Source organism: Hemicordylus capensis, chromosome 5 (genome assembly GCF_027244095.1).
Source record: "Hemicordylus capensis ecotype Gifberg chromosome 5, rHemCap1.1.pri, whole genome shotgun sequence".
Taxonomy (NCBI): domain Eukaryota; kingdom Metazoa; phylum Chordata; class Lepidosauria; order Squamata; family Cordylidae; genus Hemicordylus; species Hemicordylus capensis.
In genome coordinates this window covers 7,907,977-7,932,276 of record NC_069661.1, presented here as the reverse complement: position 1 = coordinate 7,932,276, position 24,300 = coordinate 7,907,977, and the positions used below count along the sequence as shown (strand labels likewise).

The following is a 24,300-nucleotide window of genomic DNA, read 5'->3' as shown; positions in this document are numbered from 1 at the left end:
TACCACCCAGATTTCAAAGAAATTGGGCAACAGGTTTTGTTTTGTTTTTAAATTGAAGTTGGCACGTCTTTGTGCCAGATTCAGGGCAGAAAAGGGGTTTGGGGACAGGAAGAGTGGGTCAGGTGGTAGTGCCCCAATGGGTGCCTGCTACCACACAGATTTCAAATAAAGTGGTGAAAGGGGTGGTTTTTGATTTTTTTCCCCTGAAGTTTGCGCATCTTTAAGCTTTTTCCCCATAGGGAATAATGGGGAATTTCAGCAGCCCCATAACTCCACTTGGGGGGTACCAGGGTGGCACAGAATGGGCTGTGGTGTAGTGCACATAGACTGCCAACCACCTCCAGAACGACAAGCCCATGGGGCACTGTGTTTTGTTGTTTTCAATGTCTGAGGTGTTCTTCTGAGAGTAGAATCTCTGGTAGGAAATGATGAGAGAATCCACTCTCATTTCCTCAGTGAGTCATTTATGATGTCAAATAGGCCATCTCTAACAGCCTCCCTGCTAGATACTATAAACCATGTTGGGCATGTGTCCAAAGGACAAGTGGTAGGCCGAAAGCCTCTAAGGAGCTTGTCCACATCCTCAGGAGTCACAAATTGAAACAGATCCTTTTTAATTGAACCAGAGGAGTTACTAGACACCTCTGCAGTTGACCCCATCATAACCATGGAGTCCAAGTTGGCTCGAATGCAAGAGATTTTATCCACAAAAAAAGTTGTTAAAAGCATCACAGCAGGATGATGAAAAATCCAAATCTAAGTTCAGAGAGGAGGGAACCTGAGTCAATCCCCTCACAACTCTGAACAACTCTGCTGGACACAATGAGGATGCAATATGTGCAGAATATAATTGCTTCTTCGCTGCACATATTGCCACAGAACAAGCCTTCAAATGGGCATTATGTTGTATCTTATCAGATTCAAGTCAACTCTTACTCCACTTACGCTCTAGCCTTCTCCCTTGCCACTTCAGCTCCCATAGCTGTTCAGTATACCATGCAGCCAATTTTGAAGCAGAAGATGTTTAGGGGCGATAGTATCTACTGACCTCGTCATCTCCTGTTCCAGGCAGGTCTCCACAAAGGCATCAACAGATTCGCTGGCAGAATCAACTCTAAATCCAAAGCCGCTTGGAATCCTATCGGACCCAATAGCCTTCTTGGATGGACCATCCTAATAGGTCCTGCACCCCTGAAGATGTGGGTTGTGGCCATGAAACCAACCTTAACCCGTTGGTGGAATCCAGTTAAGTATTTTAATCAGATATTTCCCACTGCCCTGCACATACCATATTTTGCGTTGAGAGGCACTTTGGCACTTAAATTAGCTGAATGCACTACTTTTCACACCGCAATATACTCAAGGAACGATTTAAACATTTTGGAGTGATATTTTGAGAAGAGATTCTGAATCAGGCACTTCCTACTAACCTGAAGATACAAATTGTGTTGTATGGACAGTCCAGCCACTCTCCCCTCTGAGTGGAGCCCTAAGGAAAGTGGCTGGGGGAACACAACACAGATTTGTACTAGATGTAGTCTACAACTAAAATCATTCATTCATTCATTCATCCATTCATTTGAAATAATTTTTCAGATATCTATCTATCTATCTATCTATCTATCTATCTATCTATCTATCTATCTATCTATCTATCCATCCATCCTCTCCAGAAGCATCTGGAAAGGACAGAGTGCCTTGTTTTGCAACTATCAATAACTCACATGAGTTATTGGGATGCAGCCTCCTTGTGCGGCATCCCTCCCAAAGCGTACAGGCACACTGGGGGCCCCCCAAAATGTCCCGCCAGTGGCTGGGGTGGCCACACCATTGGCCCACACTGGGCGGTTAAGTGCACAAAGCTGAAGCTGGTTACAGGCAGCCTGCAGTTCATCCGCCCGCCCACCGACCTCCTCTCCTGCACGGGTGGGGGAGGGCTGAGGGCCAAGTGAGCCTGCCTACGGCCAGCCCACAGCTGCCTGCCTTTGTGGCGGCTAAGGCAGTAGGCCCAGGATGGGCAGGGATGGGTGAGCAGGCTAGAGCAGGTTAGCCACCCAAGGAGCGTCCCAGCGCCTGCACAACCCAACTCTCAAGCGTCACAAGCATATGGCATCATGTGCTTGTGACGCTCGTGAGACACAGTGTGTAGGAACGGGGAAGCGATTTGTCCGGCTTGCCTACTCCAGCCTGGCCCAACCCAAGCCTACTACCTTAGCTGCCATGGAGGCAGGCTACCACAGGCAAGCATACTCACCCCCCTGCCCCTGCTCCACCCGCCGCTCAGCAGGAGATGAGATTGGTGAGCGGGTGTGCCACAGTCCAGCTGCAGCCACCCTCCGCATCTTACATTCGGCTGCCCAGCAGGGTGTTTTGGAACTCCCCCCCCCCCAAATGTGGAGGACCGGATTTCTACCCGGACGTCCGGTAAAAAGTGTGCCTCTGCTCACACTGCTGAAAAAGAGCAGGATTACAAAATGCACTCTGTTGGGTTTCCTTGCCTCTCAGCTTTGAGATGGTACTGTTCTTGTCCACACCGTCAACGCATTTCTGGAGGAGAAGGTAGACCGATCAGCTTGCAGGCATTAGGACATCATTATACAACGTTGCCTTTCATCCATGATTGCTCATTTTATAAGCCCTCTCTGCAAAGAGGCCAGGTCTGCCTGAAGAACAGCAGCCAGCTGGAGGACGCGGAGCTCATGAATAAGCACAGTCACGCCACAGTTGCTGGAGAGCGAGGTTCGGTGCTCTCTGGGATCACCATGTTCGTCATGCAGCACAGAATCACAGAATTAAAGGGATGGAAGCACTGGGAGAGTGACCCAGATTCAGGGGTAGCAACAAGAAATATATACTATAAAAATATAGAGAAGGGGCAAAGTGCATTTCTGGAGGAAATCACACAGACTGGCACCTGCTTTCCAAACTTTTTAAAGTCTCTCCCAACAGTACCTGGAGATGCCACCAGGGAGTGAAACTGGGAGTCAGACCTTCTGAATGCAAGCAGATGCTCTTCCACTGAGCTATGGCCCCATCCCCTAAGGGAAATATCTTACAGTGCTCATATAGAAACATAGGAAGCTGCCATATACTGAGTCAGACCATTGGTCCATCTAGCTCAGTACTGCCTACACAGACTACCAGCGGCTTCTCCAAGGTTGCAGACCGGAGTCTCTCTCAGCCCTACTTTGGAGAAGTCAGGGAGGGAACTTGGAGACTTCTGCATGCAAGCAGGCAGATGCTCTTCCCAAAGTGGCTCCATCCCCTAAGGGAATATCTTACAGCACTCGCACATGTAGTCCCCCATTTATACTCAACCAGGGCATACTCTGCTTAACAAAGGGGACAAGTCAGGCTTCCCACCACAAGACCAGCTCTCCTTCCCATAGACTAGCTCTCCTCCCATGAAGTTTCCCATACAAATGCAAACCCAGGCAGACCCTTCTCAGCAAAGTGTGGCAATTCATGCTTGCTACCCCCGCTAGCTGCCCTCCCCTGGGCCCTGGGCTGGTCAACCCCTTTCCTTTATAGCCTTCGCATTGTATCCCCAGCTACCCTTCCACTCTTGGCTTCCCACAATCCCCTCTCTAAGCAGGGTGTGCATGCGTGAGTGCGTGTGCTTGTGTATGTTCAGATGCTGCACTTTTAAGGGCATGAACCAGCCTTGGCTTGATGTTGTCAGGACACCAGTTACTACCATGTACCTCATTCTTTCCAAGGCGTGTTGCCTTTCCAGGCTTGGTGGTCTGTCATGCTTCCTGTGATATGGGCCAGGTCTACCAGTTTAAGCCCTTTGCCTGGAGCAGCTTTCCTAACAAGCCAGAGGGTACCAAGCCAGGCACAACTCTACCTGATGAATGGCCAGCCTACAGGCAATGCAGCTCGCATTAACATCGGGGCAGGATAAGAGAGTGGGAAGCACAAACAGAGCCGCCAGCAACCAGAGGCTGGTTTTGCATACACACAGACACACACCCCGCCTGATTCCTTAGGACCTGTTGCTTCTGCCTTTTGCCTTGCCTTGCCACATCCAGGGACAATGTATGCTGCGCACTTAACCACTCCAAAACCAGATAAGGCCCATTATTCCCCCTGGGGGGAGCAGAGGCCCAGAGTTTTCTCCACAGAGAAAATTGCCTGTCAGGAAAGTGACAAAAATATATTGGACTTTGGCAGAATGTGTTCTTGTTTGTTTTGACATGCCAATGACAATTCTCAAGCTATAATGGGGTTCCTTCCACGCCCACGCCCACGCCCCCTCCCTCCCCAATTCAATATCTTTTCAGGCTGTGATTGAAATGAGTTCATGGGCCAGGTCTTCAGCTGGTGCAAATTGGTGAAGCCCCCTCCAGGGCACAGGCAAAGGGCAGAAGCAACAGGTCCTAAGGAGTCAGGCAGTGTGTGTGTGCGTGGGCTTAATTGTGACGTGGGCGTTCCGCAATTCGAACCCCTGACAATTTCTTTCTGTATCAAAAAGAAGCCATTTGGGGATTAGGTAACGCAGTATGGATTCAATCAATGGCAAAAGGCAGGGTTCCAAGTCAGATGCTCCAGAAGGATATTATGGTTGTTAGTATCGAAAGCCGCTGAGAGATCCAAAAGGACCTACAGAGTCACACTTCCTCTATCCATTTCCAGTTGGAGATCATCCATCAGGCCGACCAACGCAATCTCCACCCCATAGCCAGCCCGAAAGCCAGTTTGAAATGGGTCTAGATAATCCGTTTCCTCCAAGACTGTCTGGAGCTGGGATGCCACCCCCTTCTCAATTACCTTGCCCAGCCACGGAAGGTTGGAGACAGGCCTGTAGTTGCTCAACTCTGAGGGATCCAAGGTAGGCTTCTTCAGAAGTAGTCTAATAATTGCCTCCTTAAGACAAGAAGGCATCCTACCTTCCCTCAGAGATGCATTTATAATCTCTACTAGGCCTTCTACAACAACCCCCCTGCCAGATAATATAAGCCGTGTCAGGCAAGGGTCAAGAGAACAAGTGGTAGGTCGCACCATTCCAATCAGCTTGTTCACATCCTCAGGAGTCACAAACTGGAATTGATCCAACCTTATCACACAAGAGGAGTCGCTAGACACCTCCACATCAGACACTGAAGTAATTGTGGAGATGGAGTCTAAGCTGACCCAAATACAAGAGATTTCCCCCCACAAAGAATTCCTTAAACACATCACAGCGGGTAATCGATGGTTCCAGATTCTGATTCAAGGGAGGAGAGGCACATACTAGCCCTCTCACAACCCTGAACAACTCTGCCAGACATGAACTTGCAGATGCAATACGGGCAGAAAAGAATCGCTCCTTTGCCGCATGTTTTGCCTGAGCGATAGTTTAGTGCCATCTGCAAATCTGGCCACTTTGCTGCTTACCTCAACTTCTAGATCATTTATGAACAAGTTAAAGAGCACTGGTCCCAGTACAGATCCCTGGGGGGCCCAATCTCTTACTTGCCTCTATTGGGAAAACTCGCCATTTATTCCTCCCCTCTGTTTCTGTCCTTCAACCAATTACTGATCCACACATGAACTTGTCCCCTTATCCCATGACTGCTGGATTTACTCAAGAGTCTTTGGTGAGGAACTTTGTCAAAAGCTTTTTGGAAGTCCAGGTAGACTATGTCAACTGGATCATCTTCATTCATATGCTTGTTGACACTCTCAAAGAACTCCAAAAGGGTTAGTGAGGCAAGACCTGCCCTTACAGCAGCCATGCAGGATCTCCTTCAGCAAGGCCCGTTCTTTTTTATATTTAACAATTTTGGCCTTAAGTATGGTTTCCATCAATTTGCCTGGCATCAAAGTTAAGCTGAACGGTTTGTGGACAGAGTGTAAGATTGTACTGGGAAGTAGAGCAGAAGCCTTCCTGAGTATGTGCATGAGGAGGAAGATTATGGTTGGAACTTGCACAAAAGCTTTGACTATCCCATAATTTATTGCCAGATGGAAGTGGCCCTAGAGGGCACCTTGACCTGTAGCTCAGTTTGCTCAGCTTTCTGCTGGGGTGCAGAAGTGCAATGGGGGAAAGGGGCAACTTGCCCTCAGGCCCCATAAGGCTGTGAGATCTCAATATGCTGGCTGCCATGATGTGCAGTGTTACAGCTCCACAACATTTTACCCTGTTGCTGCTGTGGACTTCAAAACAAGCCCCAATGCTATTCTTAAGCAGGGGATGCAGAAGCAGCATTTCTGCAGGTCCCCCCACTGGAAACAATGGGGAATCTGGCCAGTAGGTGGTGCTGTAAAAATAGTGCAAGGTCCCTGCTCAATGTGTATACAGATGGCAAGTTTGCACTAAAAAGTAGTGCTGAAGCTGGCAGAAGCTTGTGTATAAGGAGTAAGATCACTCTTGGAACTCGTGCGAAAGCTTTGAATATTCTGCACTTGATTGCTGTATGGTCTATGCTGCACGAACAGTTTAAATCCTGTCACTAATCTCACAGGCCAATCCAGACTCACTGGACTTGTGAGTCAGTTGTTCAGTCTCAGCAACTTGTAAAAAAATATATATATATCTTCTGAAAGTCTTCTTGCCTCACCTCACCTCACCTTTCTTGTCTGCCTCCTCTGCAGTATCCATCCATAGCATCTGCCTCTAGCCCTTTGGACCCTGGTCTGCCTTCTGGGGCCTGTGGTGGCCCTGGAATCCACCCACAGTTGGTTCCTAAACTTGACTGAAGCCTGATCCAGCCTGAATGATCATTTGGACGAGGCTATCAACCACTTTAAGTGCTGCATGGGGAAATGCTTGATTAACAAGCAGAAGGTTGCAGGTTCAAATCCCCACTGGTAGTATATTGGGCAGCAGTGATATAGGAAGGTGCTGTAAGGCATCGTCTCATACTGCGCAGGAGGAGGCAATGGTAAACCCCTCCTGTATTCTACCAAAGAAAACCACAGGGCTTTGTGGGCGCCAGGAGTCAAAATCGACTTGACGGCACACTTTGCCTTTTATTCGAGAATCAAGTATGTGTTTCTCACTTGGCAAACAGTCACTGAAGGGGGAAAGCTCGTGGGAAGATTTACAAAGCCATCTGTAATGTTTCTTGACCTTATAAAGGACCCGTCAGAAATGATAACTTGTGCGTAAAGAGGCAAAAGGTGGAGGAGAAGCCACACGTAAACAGATTAGAGCTCATAAGCTAGATGTTCGTGTGATATAGAGCTGTAATTTTGCTAACTGAAAAGAGCAGAGGATGACGTGCCTCTCTCCACTCCAGACCTGTTATTCCTTTTAAATACCAATCATCATCTGGTTCTGACCTAAAGGCTGCAATTTGCTCACTATCAGGTTGGTTAAAAGCTGTTCCCAGCTTGTTCGGGGTTTCTTAGGTGGGGGAAGCTTTAATTGATCCAGTTGCTTTAAGATAACCTGAGGAGAGCTGGTCTTGGGGTAGCAAGCATGACTTGTCCCCTATGCTAAGCAGGGTCTGCCCTGGTTGCATATGAATGGGAGACTAGAAGTGTGAGCACTGTAAGATATTCCCCTCAAGGGATGGAGCCACTCTGGGAAGAGCAGAAGGTTTCAAGTTCCCTCCTTGGCTTCTCCAAGATAGGGTTGAGAGAGATTCCTGCATGCAACCTTGGAGACACTGCTGCCAGTCTGTGTAGACAATACTGAGCTAGATAGACCAATGGTCTGACTCAGTATATGGCAGCTTCCTGTGTTCCTATGTTCCTAACTATGAGGGAGCTTTAGCACCATGCATTCCCAGGGTCTATTCAAAGCTTCTTATGGTAAAGAAAGAATGGGGAAGATTAGTTATGCACCATTCAGCTCTCTCCCACCATGGATAAACAACTGAGGTACCAAAAGGAGGCTGCCTGCCATGGAACTGAGTTAGAAACGGACTCAGTTTGAGCTCACCACAGCTGAGAAATGTGGAGTTACAAATACTTAGGGAATGGCAATTATTGTAGAAATGTGCTGTTTCATAAATCAGAATAGTTCTCTCCACCGTTAGTGATTCTCAGGCCAACTCTCCAAGCTCCAAAACAAGTGTGTGAGCTCGCTCTCTCTCTCTCTCTCTCTCTCTCTCTCTCTCTCTCATAATAGAACTATCAAATGTTAGAGTTTGAACAGACCTTAAAGGTCTTCAGCTCCAACCACCTGCTCGGTGGAGGAAGCTACTATAGACATATGGCTGTCCAGCCTCTCTTTGAAAACTTCCAGCAAAGGGGAGCCAATACATGAGGCAGACTGTTCCATTGTCAAACAGGACTTACTGTTAGGAAATTCTTTCTAATACCTAGCCTGAATATTCTTCCTCGTCATTTCAACTCCATGGTCATAGACCTTCCCTTGGGAACAACAGAGAGCAGGTCCTCTCCTTCCTCCTTGGGAAAGCTCTGCAGATATTTGAAGATAACTCTCATATCTTTCCTTAATCTTCTCTACTGCAGGCTAAAGATACCTAATTCCTCCAACCATTCCTCATAGGACTTGGTTTCCAGACTCCTCGCCATCTTGGATGCCCTCCTCTGAACCCATTCCAGTTTATCAATGCCCTTCTTAAAATGCAGGGCCCAGAACTGGACACAATATTCCCAGGCAGGACTGACTAGTGCAGAATAAAGTGGAACAATTACTTTTTGTGATCTGAACAATTGGCTTCTGTTAAGGCAGCCATGGATTTTATTTGCTTTTTTAGCAGCTGTGTTATGGAGGATTGCTTTATCACTCTCCGAACCCCTTTTTGTGGTGCCTGGCATGGAGGGCCTGTATTTAGAAGTCCAGAAGAGATGTGTGTATATGCTGGCAAGAGAAGATTTGGAAAAGTCACGTGTGCAAGGAACCCTGCCCTCCACACCCTAAAATTGACTTTCCATTTAATTCTTTTGAGCCCTTTTGAGACAGATAGACCAGAAAGACAGATAGACCAAAAGCTCCATTGCCTGTTCACTAGTCTGCTTCAGTAACATGTTTGGTTGCATTCCTTCCTGCATTCCTCATTAAGGCATTAAAGCTTTCAACCCATATCCTCTAGGACAGGGATTCTCAACATTGGGCCCCCAGATGTTAATGGACATCAACTCCCATAATCCCCAGCCCCAGTAGCCTTTGGCTGGGGATTATGGGAGTTGAAGTCCAATAACAGCTGGGGACCCAACGTTGAGAATCCCTGCTCTAGGATCTCTCAGTCCCAGGCATAAACAAAAGGGCCATCCTCACAAACACATTGTGGTGAATTGCCCCATCAAGAAACCTGTCTAGCTCCTGGGTCGGCATGTTTCCTGCCTTTTGCCGCCACCTTACATTTTGTCCTGCTACCAAGTGGGCAGGAATTCCCTGGAGCTTTCCAGAGCACATGGATTTTGCCCTATAAAAGGGGGTTTCACATGCCCCTCCACTCTTTTATTTATTTTATGTATTTATTTGTTTCTTTGATTTCTATACCACCCTTCCAAAAAATGGCTCAGGGCAGTTTACACAGAGAAATAATAAATATGCTTTCTAGACCTATTTTAGGATCATAACTCCATTCACCTGGACAGGTGAATGGCAGGAAACGCACCACCTCGAACCGTTTGGGAGAGGCAGCGGGCCATCAGACACAACTGGCTGCCAGTCTTCCACCCTCTGGGCTGGCTGTGTGTTAGAGGCTATGATAGCTGTGCAAACCAGAGGGGTGGAAAGGAGGAAAGTCAGATGACAAGGGAGAAGGTCAGGTGGAGAAAGTTGAATGGCTCCCTATCTATCTATCTATCTATCTATCTATCTATCTATCTATCTATCTTATTTTTGTACCACCTGATAGGTACATCTCTAGGCAGTGTACAAAATTTAAAACAATATTAAAAGTCACAGGTAAAAATCCATGAAACAAAATAAAAACAATTGCATAAAGCAGTTAATAAATTATTATAATTAATTCTAATTAAAAGACTGTAGGAACAGGTGAGTGTTGGGGGTCTTCCTGAAAACAGAGAAAGAGATGCTCTTAGTGGGGAACACATTTAGTGGGGAACATATTCCAAAGCCCCAAGGCAGCTACAGAGAATGCCCAATCCCTGATCGCCACCAGACAAGCCTGTGGCATCCGTAACCGGACCTCTCCAGAAGATCATAAGGCGGCAGGGTTCATGACAAAGGAGGTGCTCTCTTAATTACCCTCGGCCCAAGCCATTAAGGGCTTTATATGTAATAACCAACACTTGGTATTTCACCAGGAAACATAGTGGCAGCCAGTGCAGTTCTTTTAAAATCAGTGTTATGTGGTCCCTTCGTGTCGTCCCAGAGACCAATCTGGCTGCTGCATTCTGTTCCAATTGTAGTTTCCAGAATATGTACAAAGGCAGCCCCACACAGAGTGCATTACAGTAGTCAAGCCTGAAGGTTACCAGCATATGTACCACTGTTTTAAAGTCACTTACTTCCAGATATGCACATAGCTGATGTATCAGCCAAAGCTGATAAAAAGCACTTCTGGCCACTGCCTCAACCTATGAAACCAAGCATGGAGTGCCTTGGGTCCAGGAGCACTCCCAAGCTACGTGCCCAATCTTCCAGGAGGAGTATAACCCCATCCAGAACAGGCAGATCTAAACCCTCTTTCAGTTCCAGTGGGTCCCAGCCTCCACGTAGCCCACAATGTGCCACATGATGAGTGAAGTGCATTGGGGGATACCCCCATGAAACGGGCGCTTAGGCGCCCATCTCTGTGTGTGCTGAGGCTGCCAGTGGCCTCAGCACACACACAATGACAGCACAGGGGTTAAGGGCATGCTCATGCCCTTAACCTCTACTAAAGGCTGGAGTAAAAAGCTGGGTCAGGTGGGCAGCACCAGGAGCTTTCCCAAGCATCGCTTCAAGCTCTCGGGGTATATGATGAGAAAAGCCACTTTGCATTACACTCACAGCATGAGAGAAGCAGCCCCTCCCCTCTGCTCTCGGGTTTTCTTTTTCTACAGGTTCACATTGCATGCCTCCATGTTTTCCTTCAAGCCAATGGGGAGAGAGAGATAAAGAAAGCTCCTTGGGTGGAAACACAACATTGCCTTCAAAACCTCGTGTCCTAGACTGGGAACATTTGTATACACTAATAGATTTCTTCCTCTTTTTTTTCAACACATATGTGGTGTGTTTTATATCAGTTTGTTGGTACAACATATTTTTTAACCAGTGGAAACCTTAGGCAAGCAGACTAATATTGTTCAAAAAAGTCAATTTGAGCATACACAGAAGTTTTGTAACTAGAACTTTCAAAGAGTTTACTTCCTGAAAACTGGCTTTTCCACTCTTTGCAGCTAGGCAAGGCAGTTCTATTTGCATTCCTAAAGCGTGCTCTCCTCTAGTGGATTATAGCCTTTGCCTCAGAGCAAGCTCACGTGAGGGAGAGAGATGCTGACTCATCCCTGCAGGGCTCTCTGGCAAAGGCTATTCCTAAAACTTTCCTGTATTTCTGGTAGTTTCAAAAATGGCTGCTGCCACCCCCGCTCTTTATCTCATATTTTGACCTTCCCTGGGCTTGGGGTGGAAATCCCAAGAAGATTCTCCTTCTTTTGCTATGGGGAAAATTCACAAAAATCCTCCCACCCACAAGCCTATAGGTGGTGAGAAAATTGGTAGAATGCTGACCATTTGAGGTATGTGTGCACCAGAATGAGACCCCCCTTCCAGCCCCACCCCCACACCTTTCTGAGTCAAAACTCCACTCAGAGAGGCCTGTAAAATGCAAAGAACAAAAAAGAAAAACTATATTCAAATGCTACAGAATGCTTTGGTCTGAGGCTCCCTCAGCTTTTAGTTACAGGTAAAAATACTCAGTGGCTACAAGAATACTTCAAAAAGCACCCCAAGTGCAAGGAATAGGGCTGTAGGAAAATATAAAAGCACCTTTAAGCTTACAGGGTCTTTTGCAACACCCTAGATGGATGGGTGCAAGAGATAGCGTTTCTTAGCTTAGTTACATTACACATAAACAACCCCAGAACAGTTGCAGGTATATGCAAAAGCACATGAAAGAAAATAAAAGTCTAATGCCAAGTCTGACTAAACAAACTTTCCCCTCAACTATTTCCTGAAGCCAAAAGCCCTGGCTTCCTTTGTCCTGAACTCACCAAATCCTGAATGAGAATTCAAGCTTCCTGCCCTCCTGGCTTCCCTGGGACCTGCTGAAGGGACATTCTCCTGAAGCCTTTGTGGCCACATGTCCACCTCTGCATTCCCAGCCAGCTCCTTCTAAGAAAGGAACCTCCTCTTCGTCCACATGGCTCTTTAGGTCCAACCCACCTGGTGTGCTGATAGACTGAGCCCTGGAGTTCACCAGCCTGTCAGTCAGGACAGGGTTCACTTCCGGTTTACTCTTTAGGGGAGGAGGAGTGGCTGGTCACTACATAATTATATAAAGACTCTAGTCTAGCCTCTCCCTGCCATTTCCTGCTGTGTATTCAGAAAAACTCGCTTAAAACCAGGATTTTAAAGCCTGGAAATATATTGGTAGAATTTGGAAGACAAAGCCCGATTTGTGCGTGGGGTGCTTCCAAAGAATGGACTTCAGGGTAAGTCTGGCCATTTTGTGCACACACACACTCCCTTCCAGAGGAGATTCACGATAACAGCCCTGTGTGGAAACCCTCCAGAATCTGCATGGATCCCAGCACTGCACACGAGCAAATCCCAACAAAAATGAACCCATCTGTATGTATACAGACATCTGAACGCAGGTACAACATAATGGCTGAATATAAGTCATACTTCTGTTTCATTTGTCCAACTCCAAAATATATCTGAGAACCATCTTTTATGTCTCAGACTCCTTTCTAAGGATCCCTTCTGAAACCATAACTTTTTGTCTTATTTATTCTACCTCCTCACTATTAATGTTATTTTTTAAATTAGGGCATAATTCACCTTCCCCTCCCCACCACCCAAGCCCTTTCTTATGTTCTAACTATAGAACCAGTCAAACATTCTGCATTTCAACCACAGCCTTATGTAAGAGCAGAAATTACATGCTCTGATGTAAACCAGATGTTCTCTGCATAGAGTAAGAGAAAAATACTATTGACACATCAGTCAAAAATGTGCATGCTTTGAACACATCTCCCTGAAAGATTAATGGAGCCCATTTCATCTTCAGAATTTAAATAGCCAAGCGACAGTAAAACTGCCAGTATTCAAAGGGGTTTGTGAGCCCAGAGAGGGAAGGGGGCAGAGAATCAAGACTGCATCCAGCCACAATATTGCAAAATCTAGTGTGTTAACATCATGATTGAAGTGTGTGAACATCTCGATCCTGTGATGGAACGTGGCGGGGAAGAAAATGACAGCTTGTTGAAAGCAACAGCAAAAGATAGAGAACCTCAAATGCTTGATCTGCTCAAAAATTAATGGCAAGGAGGTTTGGATTTTCTTTTTCACATTTTGAGAAAAAGTGGGAGACAATTGTCACCTTGGAAAAATAATGATGCTGCCCACCCACCATGCTCAATCAGGAAGAAAATTTAATTGTAATTGCCATATTTAATACTTGAGCCTGCATTTAATTGGCTACTTTGCATATTTGTTTACCTTGTCCTAAAGCCTGGGGATCACTAATTATTCCAGAGCATTGTCTGGGAGTACTTAATTGTAGGTTTTCTTTATTAGTAGTAAAAATGCATCATCACGGCTAGGCAGAAGCTAGTGGAGGGGGTGGGGAGAGGGTCACAGTAGACCCCAGACCTGGAGTAGATGTTGTACAAGCCAGGATTCCTGAGCTGACTAGGTGGACGTGAAGCAGGCAGGAGGGACTGTTCGGCAGGCCAGCTAAGGGCAGAAGGCCAAACTCCTAAGAGTGATGCCATGCCCAACTAATGAAGAGGCTTCATACTATCTGCCAGTCTCAGATCTGCAGCAGTCTACAGCAGAGCTGTATCTGCAAAGCATCAGCTGTCCTGCATTTTGTAAAGCAGGAGTTCTCCATTATGTTGTTGGACTACAGATCCCATCATCTCCAGCCACAGTGGCCAGGCCATTATGGCTGGGGATGATAGAAATTGTAGCCCAACAATGGGCAGGTTCTCACTATCAAAAGTATCACAGTCATCGCAGCTTACCAGAAAATCCCAGCCACTGAGCTGCAGGCAATTCCGTAAAGCATGTCATCAGAATCCAGACAGTGACTAGGATTTTCCAGAAAGCTGCAACTCTTTTGATCATAAGAACCCACCCAAGAGCCCCTGGTGGCGCAGTGGTAAAACTGCTGCCCTGTAACCAGAAGGTTACAAGTTCGATCCTGACCAGGGGCTCAAGGTTGACTCAGCCTTCCATCCTTCCAAGGTCGGTAAAATGAGTACCCAGAATGTTGGGGGCAATATGCTAAATCATTGTAAACCGCTTAGAGAGCTCCGGCTATAGAGCGGTATATAAATGTAAGTGCTATTGCTATTGCTATTGCTATATCTGGGGACCCAAGTTTGAGAGCCCTTTAAAGCATCAATGTTACTCTGTAATGTCATGCTTTTTAGAGTACCATTAGCAACACAAAAGGTCCTTGCCCAAAGATCTTACAATCTAACTCCCTGAAATAAGAGCAGGAGAAACAAAAAGAAAAAAGGAAAAAGGAAATGTTTCAGTCTCTGAGAGTACAAATGTTGGCTTTATCTAAAAATACAAGTACCCTTGAGCAAGCTGAGAGAGAAATGAGTGTAAATTGTAGTCTATTATACCATGTATTTATTTCTGAGGATTGTTATTCTACAATGAAATTTCTCCTGGATGCTGGTCATGCAACGAATACATGTACCGTGCCGCTTAATCCTGTCTGGCAAATTCAATTGTTTGTTCACAGATGGAATAGCCTACAGTCATTCTGGCTTCTCTCTCACATCCCCCTTGCCAGTATACCAACTCCAAAAATGCAAATTTGCTATATGACAAATATTCCAGGCATGGAGGGGATTTTGCTGTGGGCACTGCATGTGTTGTGGTGCACTCTGAAATGTCCCTTGGGAATGCATAAGAGCATAAATCCATCTTTGGCGGCTAACCACCAAAATATTGTAACTCACCAGCCGATCAAAAGTATGTCTGAATAGATGGATGAATGCTGTAGGCAAGAGAACAGGGATTAAAAAAAAAATTAAGCCATTGTCGATTTTACTTTCATAAAATAGGGCAGGCATGGGGATATTGGGAAGGAGAGCTGTGTCATTCATTGCTAGTGATGAGATGGAGACACAATCCAGTCTCTCTACACACTTGCTGTCTAGTTTTTACTGCATTTTTGATGTTTTGGACCTTATTGTGCATCATAGTTTTAAGAACTGTGATTCACCAGAAACCTAGACAATGGACCAAGAAGTGGGATATAAACTTTAATTACCACAATTAAAATGCTAATCCCGTGGGTGGGGAAAATTCCATTTTCCAGGTGACAAAATATTGTTGTTTGAGTAATAAGGATTTCCCTTCAAGAGACGCGCTACCTAAGGGAAGTTGTCCAGATCCTCTACAATTACTCATAAAAACTGTGGATTTATCACACAAAAACACCTAAACGTTGCCTGAATGCGCCCTCAGTGAGAATAGTGTAGGACTTAAATAATCCTTGTGAGCTTCCCAGAGGCATCTGGTAGGCCACTGTGTGAAACAGGATGCAGGGCTTTTCTTATGTAATAGTACAGTATATGAGACCAAAGGCCGAATCATATGCCTGCCTATTTCATTTCCTATCTGGCTGCTCAGTAACATGCTATTGAATGTGTGAATGCAACTGTGACAGATCAGGGACTGCAGGACTCCAACCCCACCAAAAACGAGACCCCAAAGCCATAATATTTCCCTTTATCCTGTTGCTATCCTCTCTCTCTCTCTCTCTCTCTCTCTCTCTCTGGATGTAATGAGATGGTATAGGGTGATACAGCATTTACTTTATGGTGGTGGTTTTATGCACTCAAAAGAGTCACTTGCATGTTCCTCTTTTGATTACTACAACATCAGGATGAACTCACTCCTGACATTCAGTTGTGCAACTTCCTCATATGGATCCATACTATGGATTGCAGAGGAAAAGCGCTCACACGATCTTCTGGTCACAATGCTAGTATTTGTGGGGCCGGTTTAGATGACAGCCCCATCCAAACGCATGATGAGGTACAGGTGTGCACAGATCATGCACATCCCACCCATCCAATATGCTACCCCACTGCCACATAATCCCATGGGGGCAGAACTTCCAAACTACCCTGTACATGCAATATAAATATTTCTTTAAACTAGCATTTAAATCACATAAACTAGCATTTAAATATTTCTTTAGCCTTTAAAATCACATGCGCAAGGGCCAGTTTGGATGTTCTACCCCATCACATGATTATGGTGGGACAGGTGGACGGTATCATCCAAACCAGCCCCATGGTGTAAATATCAGCTGAAGGCTCCATTGCAGCTGGGAAAAACATATGCTCAGAATTCAACGATGATAATTTGATTCTGGAGCAAACCTGAGAGCGCACCTGAGACTCTCCGGCACCTGGCATGAAATATGGTCAAAGTGAAGAGCTGAAATGAAAGATCTAATGTTTATCAGAAATAAATAGCTGCCATTTAAAGTGTAATTACGGAGCATTCTACTGGGAGGAATTTCCAGCTTTACGAATGCCATTAAAGGTGATGGCTTAATTTTGAGTCAGTGTGTTTACAGCTCTGCTTAATTCAAGGCTGGCTGGAAAAAAGGAAAGCCAGACCTGAATTGTATTGTTGCCTTTTTCTTTCCTTTTGCTTTCCCCCAGAATCATCTCTCATTCGTCTCACCCAGGCAGAGCACTGACAATTGCTCTCTTGCCACTCCAGTAAAAACATATCTCTTGGATGAGAGAGCACCGTTAGCTGGGGGTGTGCCCAGGGCCCTATGTGCCCACTCAGTCTCAAGCTCGCAGCCTTGAGGGAGGTCCAGAACTTGTTGTAAGAGGGTAGTCACAAACATTCTCATATTTCATTCTCCAGCGCATTTTTTCACCCCCACTAGGCACAAGTTATTCTGACGGCTACGGGCCTCCAAATCCAAAGGTTCACTATTTCACAATTATTTTGTAGGAGGGAGAGTTCCGTTGCATTAGTCCCGTCTTCAATATTTGAAATGCACCCCTCTGGTTCATGCACTCTGGAAGTGAGGTGCTCCATTGCCCCACGGAATTCCCCCAACTCAGCCTTAATGGCATCTTGACCTTGCTTGATGCTTTTTATATCACTTGCCAGCTCCTTAAGGAGCGAAAAGAGAGCGTTCACATCTGACCCATCCTCTGCTTTGTTATCCATTTTAGGCATTTCAGGGTCTTCCCCCACCCCCACCCCTTAGGGATTTTGGTCTGTCTGTTCTTTGTCACGAGGTTGATGCTTCTGCTCTCTATCCCCTCTTTTTCTGGCTATGGGGTTGACTGGGGGTGGGTGGGGAGAAATACTGAGGCGAGTCTCACGATCAGTGAGACTTGCCGGAAAGGGGTTTGTGGGGACACCGGGCTTAGCCCGCTCTCCCCGCAGACAAGCAGGAAAGCAGCCCTGGGCAGCTGGATCGGCCACCCACACGACTGCTGGCTCTGTCATGGAGCTGTTGGGAATGGGGGACACACGCCCTTATACAAAACTATGGTGCGACCACACTTGGAGTACTGCGTACAGTTCTGGTCACCACATCTTAAAAAGGACATTGTTGAACTGGAGAAGGTACAGAAGAGGGCAACCAAGATGATCAGGGGACTAGAGCACCTTTCCTATGAGGCAAGACTACAACACCTGGGGCTTTTTAGTTTAGAAAAAAGACGACTGCGGGGAGACATGATAGAGGTCTATAAAATCATGCATGGTGTGGAGAAAGTGGAGAGAGAGATATTCTTTTCCCTCTCACACAACACTAGAACCAGGGGTCACTCCATGAAATTGATTGCCAGAAGGTCTAGGACCAACAAACGGAAGTACTTTTTCACACAATGCGTGATCCACTTGTGGAACTCTCTGCCACATGATGTGGTGACAGCCAACAACCTGGATGGCTTTAAGAGGGGTTTGGATGACTTCATGGAGCAGAGGTCTATCAATGGCTACTAGTCGGAGGGCTCTAGGCCACCTCCAGCATCAAGGGCAGGGTGCCTCGGAGTACCAGTTGCAGGGGAGTAATGGCAGGTGAGAGGGCATGCCCTCAACTCCTGACTGTAGGCTCCCAATGGCATCTGGTGGGCCACTGTGCGAAACAGGATGCTGGACTGGATGGGCCTTGGGCCTGATCCAGCAGGGCTGTTCTTATGTTCTTATGGCCCCCGGGAGTTCCAGGATGCCACGCATGAGCATGTGGAGCATCCTGGAGAGACCCCTAGGGCCAGGAGGCTTGTTTCAGCCTCCCGGCAGGGGTCTTCTCATGTGTTGCCACAGCACGGAGCCGCACCATGGCAACACACAATCGAAAAAATGGGGTTAGCGGAGCACTCACTCCACTAACCTCGTCTAAGGGGAGAGGGGATTAGAAGGGTTTGCTGCCAGGAGCCGCACAGCTCCCATGGCAGCAGACAATTGGGCAAAAGCGGGCTAGGCTCCCTTGGCCCGCTTTTGCCCAGATCGTGAGAATCCACGCATTGTATTTTGGGTGGAAAGGCTGGCTAGGGGAGGTAAGGTTGGGCTCAGGGTTGGGGTGAGGTGGATGGGGGGAAGAAAGGGGGAAATGGGGAAGGATGTATGTAAAATACAAAATGTTAAAAAATAATAATCAAACTTTAAAAAACAACAACAACAATCCCTCATAGGTTTCCTTCCCAAACGAAACCAAAAGCTGAGGAAGGAAAACTCACAGGGGCTCCAAGACAAACAGCTGCAATCCCAGTCACAGCCTCTTTCAACCGCCAGGGTGCTTTCGTATTGTGCTTGATGAGTGGAAAGATTAAAGGCACACACTCTGTGGACATTTCAGGGAGAGTTGCATGGGCAGCATGCGACTGGCAGGTATGGAGTACACATTATCTGTGCAATCCAGGTTAGCTGTGGCAGGCCAGTCCTATTTTAGCTGCTGCAGAACAAGAGGAAGCTAAAGCCATGACCTATTGAGTTCAGTGGGGCAGAGAACTTACTTTTTTTTTATGGTATTACATTTTATAGAGAGATTGGTTTAAAAATGCAGAGGCCACATTTGGGCAAAGTCCCCATCGTGGCATTCAGTTACAAATCAAACTGCAATGAAATAATAGGAACACAGGAACGTAAAGTAAAGTAAAGTTGTGCCGTCGAGTCGGTGTCGTCTCCTGGTGACCACAGAGCCCTGTAGTTTTCTTTGGTAGAATATAGGAGGAGTTTACCATTGCCATCTCCCATGCAGTATGGTCTTTCAGCATCTTCCTATATCGCTGCTGTCCCATATAGGTGTTTCCCATAGTCTGGGAAACATACCAGCAGGGATTCAAACCGGTAGCCTCTTGCTCCCTAGGCAAGTTACTTCCCCACTGCGCCATTAGGTGGCATAAGAAGCTGCCATATACGGAGTCAGACCATTGGTCCACGTAGTCCACTATTGTCTATATACAGGCTGGCAGTGGTTCTCCAAGGTTTCAGGGAGTCTTTCCCAGCCCTACCTGGAGATGCTGCCAGGGATTGAACCTGGGTCCAGTGTTCCCTCTAACAGGGAATTCCAGATGTTGTTGACTACAACTCCCATAATTCCCAGCCAAAGGCCATAGCAGCTGGGGATGCTGGAGTTGTAGTCAATAAAATCTGGAATTCCCCATTAGAAGGAATGGTGCTTGGGACCTTCGCATACAAGCAAGCAGATGCTCTTCCATTGAGCTACAGCCCCATCCTCTGCGGAGTATATCTTACAGTGCTAATATGTATCGTCGCCTACCCAAATGCAAGCATAGGCAGACCCTGCTTAGCAAAGGGGACTTAGCAAAGGGGACTTACTATTCTGTGGTTGCCGACTCGACGGCACACTTTTCTTTTATAAGACCAGCTGTCCTACATGATACCAGTTCACATTTTGGAAAAACCAGCCAGATGCAGTTCTAGAAGACCCAAGCTAAATATAGTTGATTCAAGGCAAACAGAATTAATCTTCTGATAAGGCAGTCTCCACTAACCTCCAATGAGCCAGAAGGGAGGGGAAGGGGAGGGGTCCAGGGTATTGCAGCAACTAAGGTGAGGTGCCAAATGCTGTCTTGCTCCTTGTCCCTGATGGGGGCCGCCCCCTTGGAATGTGACATGGGGAGTAGGGAGAAGGGAAGGTTGTCAGCTGCCGCCTCCTGTCTTCTGGAGCTTCTTGCACGCTTTTCAAGGAGTGTGAGGAAAGGCACTCCTTTGTCTGTAAGCAACTGGCTTGGAAACAGAATGCCCAACTGGGGGCTGTTTCAGACAACCACCATCCTCAACACATGAGCAGGATGGGGTCATGCTGGGAGCACGCCCAGCCCAACGGCACCGAAGGACAGCTGGGCAGGCTGTCAGGGCGTTCTTGAATTGTGTAGCGAGGCCTTCACCTGAATTGCATCTCTACATGTGTTCCAGAGCCCTTTATTTTAAAAAAAGGTTGTATATGACTAAGGGATGCCATGACAGTGCAACAGGAAGTCTTCCAATGACATCAGGGTGAGGGCGCTCTTGATGTGACCTTGTCCTCCTCACATGTAGAGGCTGGCATTCGTCTGAAGCATCCCTAGATGGACCTTTGGTTCTTGTGCCAAGGGTGATGGACTGTGGGGAGGAAAAGCAGGAGAGGAGAATTCACGTACAACCTTCTGATGTACAAATATCTCACATACATAAGAACATAACATAAGAACAACCCTGCTGGATCAGGCCCAAGGCCCATCTAGTCCAGCATCGTGTTTCGCACAGTGGCCCACCAGATGCCGCTGTAAGCCACAGACAGGAGTTCAGGGCGTGCCCTCTCTCCTGCCATTACTCCCCTGCAACTGGTACTCAGAGGCACCCTGCCCTTGATGCTGGAGGTGGCCCACAGCCCTCCAACTAGTAGCCATTGATAGACCTCTCCTCCATGAAGTCATCCAAACCCCTCTTAAAGCCATCCAGGTTGTTGGCTGTCACTACGTCCTGTGGCAGAGTGTTCCACAAGTGGATCACGCGTTGTGTGAAAAAGTACTTCCGTTTGTTGGTCCTAGACCTCCTGGCAATCAATTTCATGGAGTGACCCCTGGTTCTAGTGTTGTGTGAGAGGGAAAAGAATTTCTCTCTCTCCAAATTCTCCAAACCATGCATGATTTTATAGACCTCTATCAGGTCTCCCTGCAGTCGTCTTTTTTCTAAGCTAAAAAGCCCCAGGTGTTGTAGTCTTGCCTCATAAGAAAGGTGCTCTAGGTGCACATAGATACATACATACATACATACAAGCAAACTCTCCACTCTTTGCCTTCTACATGAATGAGGCAAACATATGGTTATGATGGTTAACACCATCACATCTGGTGTGGTCCTAGAAAGAGATCACATGATCAAGGAGGGAAGGAATAAAGTTGGAATAAGGGGACAGGAATTCAAAATATTGATCTCAAAGACCATCCAGCATACACAGGGGGCCCGCTGAAGGGCAAACTCCCATGCTGACCAGGAGCAAGCATGTAGATGGCACCTTTGCCTAACTTCCTCTCGGTTCTTCCTTGACTTTTCTCAAGTTTTCGATTTCAGTTATTCTCTCAAGATGTGCATTAGAATGCAAAGCTACAGCTGCCTCAAGCGAGTCTTTCAACAGTGTTTCCGAAATGTTGAAGGAAAAAGGAAAAAAAGAATTTTCATACTGGGTCACTGAAAGCCTCCCAAGGGATTCAGATGCCTTTGTGGGATATGTGCCCTCCACCACTTTGGACAGCTATGAAAGATATCTCAGCACAGAGCTTTCTCTTGAGCTCTCTCTTGTCTGCTAATCCACCTTCTTTATTATCGGCCTTTCTTCCAAGGATTTGCAGATCCTTTAGGTTTGTTCTCCATTGCCATTCCTCTTCTGTGGGAATTATCTCCCTTATCTCAACAGTAGTGTACATCTCTTCAGACTCCCACTAGTTTGATGTGTTAAAATTCTTGGAGGGTCAGGTCTACTGAAGTGATGTCATGGATGTGTTAGCTGATGTCCATAAATCACTTTGAATTAGCTAATGGATTGGCTGATTCGTTTTGTTAACTGCTCCGAAGAAGTACAGCTGTTCAACAATTAACGTGTACAGTTTTGCACTGTTTAAAGAGTAGAGCTCTGTTCATTTAGTTTAGTTTCCATTGTGATCTTTCTCCACAGGGTGCCTCTCTTCTTTTGCAGCCACTTGCAAAATGGTTCTGAACCATGGATTCCACACATGAGATGGGAGAGCAATTGGTTGAGATGCTGCTGAGGTCATAGGAACATAAGAAGTTGCCTTCTTCAGAGTCAGACCATTAGTTCATCTAGCTCAGTATTGTCTACACAGAAGGGCAGTGTCTTTCCCCCCAAGGTTACAGGCAAGAGTCTCTCTCAGTACTATCCGGAGATGCCAGGGAGGGAAGCTGGGATCTGGTTCCAAAATTACAATGACTAAATGTCAGGGCACGGAAGGTGAGGGATGGGGAGGAGAGGCAGCACTCACCCTAGGGACTGAGAAGACCCAACCCAAGCTGTGCAGTCCTCACCTAACTATGGGCAGCAGCAGGGCCATGCTGCCCTGATCAAGAGCTTGCCAATCAACATAACCCCCTAAGGAAATACAGCCGAGACCACAAGAGTTCAAGGAACAATTGCAGGAGAATCTAGAACTCTCGCGAGACTTTGGGGCGAGATCTCACAATGGTCCCAAATCTCGCAAGAGTTGCACAAGATGTGGAGGGCTATTTAAAGAAGGACTGGCCAATGATGGGTAGGGATGTGCGAACCAGCTTGAGATCGAGCGTTTTCACCATCAAACCGGTTCAGCTCAAGGGTTTGCCCTTGAGCCAGACTGGGTCTGGTTCAGCTTGACCTTGAACCAAACCCCCAGGCCAACTCGGTGCTGGTCCCCAGTTTGAAATCTTTTTTTAAAAGTTTTCTTAAAAACTTATTGCTGGGTTTGGGTTAACTATGCTGCCTCCGGGAGGGAATACTTTAGAGACCCGGCAGGCAGCAGAGTTAACCCGGCGGTAAAAAAAAATGTTTTTAAAAGTATTTATTAAATATTGATTTATTTAGATTTCAAATAAACCCAAGCCAAACCAGGGGGGCGGGTTGAGGTGCACAAAACCAAACACACCTGGTCCAGTTCGAGCCCAGTCCAGACTCGAACCAAACTGGGCAAACCGGTTTTGTGCACACTCCTAATGATGGGGGTTCAGCAGTCAAGGAGGGCTTCTGACAGAGCCGGTGAATCAATAGGCTAGCAGGCAGAGAAAGGGGGGAAAGGTGATGAAAACTCCCCTCTTGGCCCCTGAGGGTCTCTGATGCCTCCTTTTGACTGCAGGGACAGGAGAAAGGCAAGTGGGATGAGCCAGTTGGCTCCCAGTAAACTAGACTGACTCCTCACTCTTTCTATACTAAAAAGACAGTTGGCACCAAGGGTGGCCCTCCCCAATCCTCGCAAGGCAAAGTGAGGCTGTTGCCCCAGGCAGCAGATTATTACATCCCCAGCAGGGCAGAAAGATGCTCTCTGCTGCCATTAGACCAGTCTGACCCTTGCAAGCTTTGCCAGGAGTGCCTTACATACTCCCTGCAAGGCTTGCATTATGCAAGTGGAGGAAATGTGCAAAGTTTCTGCTGGATGCAGAGATCAACAAGGAGCAATAGAAAACACCAAAGCCTCACTCTTGATGCCAAGGAGAAATACCCATGGTTTTATCATTTTATTCCACGCTTTCTGCAAGGAGGTTACGGTGGCATAGCTGATTCTTCCATCAGAGGCAGAGGTATAATAGGGCAGTTGGACTCAAAAACCTGTGCTGCCCAGCTCCTTGGGGCCACCTGACTTGCCCCTCACCTTAGCTGGTCCTCATTTTTAGGGATGTGCTCAAAATGCAATTCGGTGTCCGAATCGCAGGCACATCCCTTTAAAACCGAGGGTTTATATGGCCCTTTTAACATGGTGGAGAGCAGGTCCATACCTACTCCTCCTCCTTCGTTCACCACCACTTCCATAAGGACAGTGTTCCCCCCAGCTATGCCTGCTATCCCACGTGATGCCGGCACGCAGGGGCAGCTGGAAAATACACTGCCAGAAAGCGGTCATAGCTGGGGGGAGCTCTGCCATTAGGGAAGTGGCGGTGAACAGAGGAGCAGGTATGGAGCTGCTGTCATCCATGTAAAAGGAGCTGTGTAAGCCCTCAGTTTTAAAGGGATGTGCCCACGATTCACATGCCGAATCGTGTTTCAACCAGCTCCCTACTCACTT

General features: G+C 46.9%; 1 long non-coding RNA gene across 1 annotated transcript; it reads right to left on the bottom strand.

Annotated features, from left to right (window-relative positions):
• Positions 1 to 20,460: 20,460 nt before the first annotated feature.
• LOC128325650 (uncharacterized) lies at positions 20,461 to 22,640 on the bottom strand. The gene is made up of 2 exons (XR_008307534.1): positions 22,534 to 22,640; positions 20,461 to 20,656 (listed from the first exon to the last, which is right to left on the bottom strand). It is a non-coding gene; the product is annotated as an uncharacterized LOC128325650 (long non-coding RNA).
• Positions 22,641 to 24,300: the final 1,660 nt, after the last annotated feature.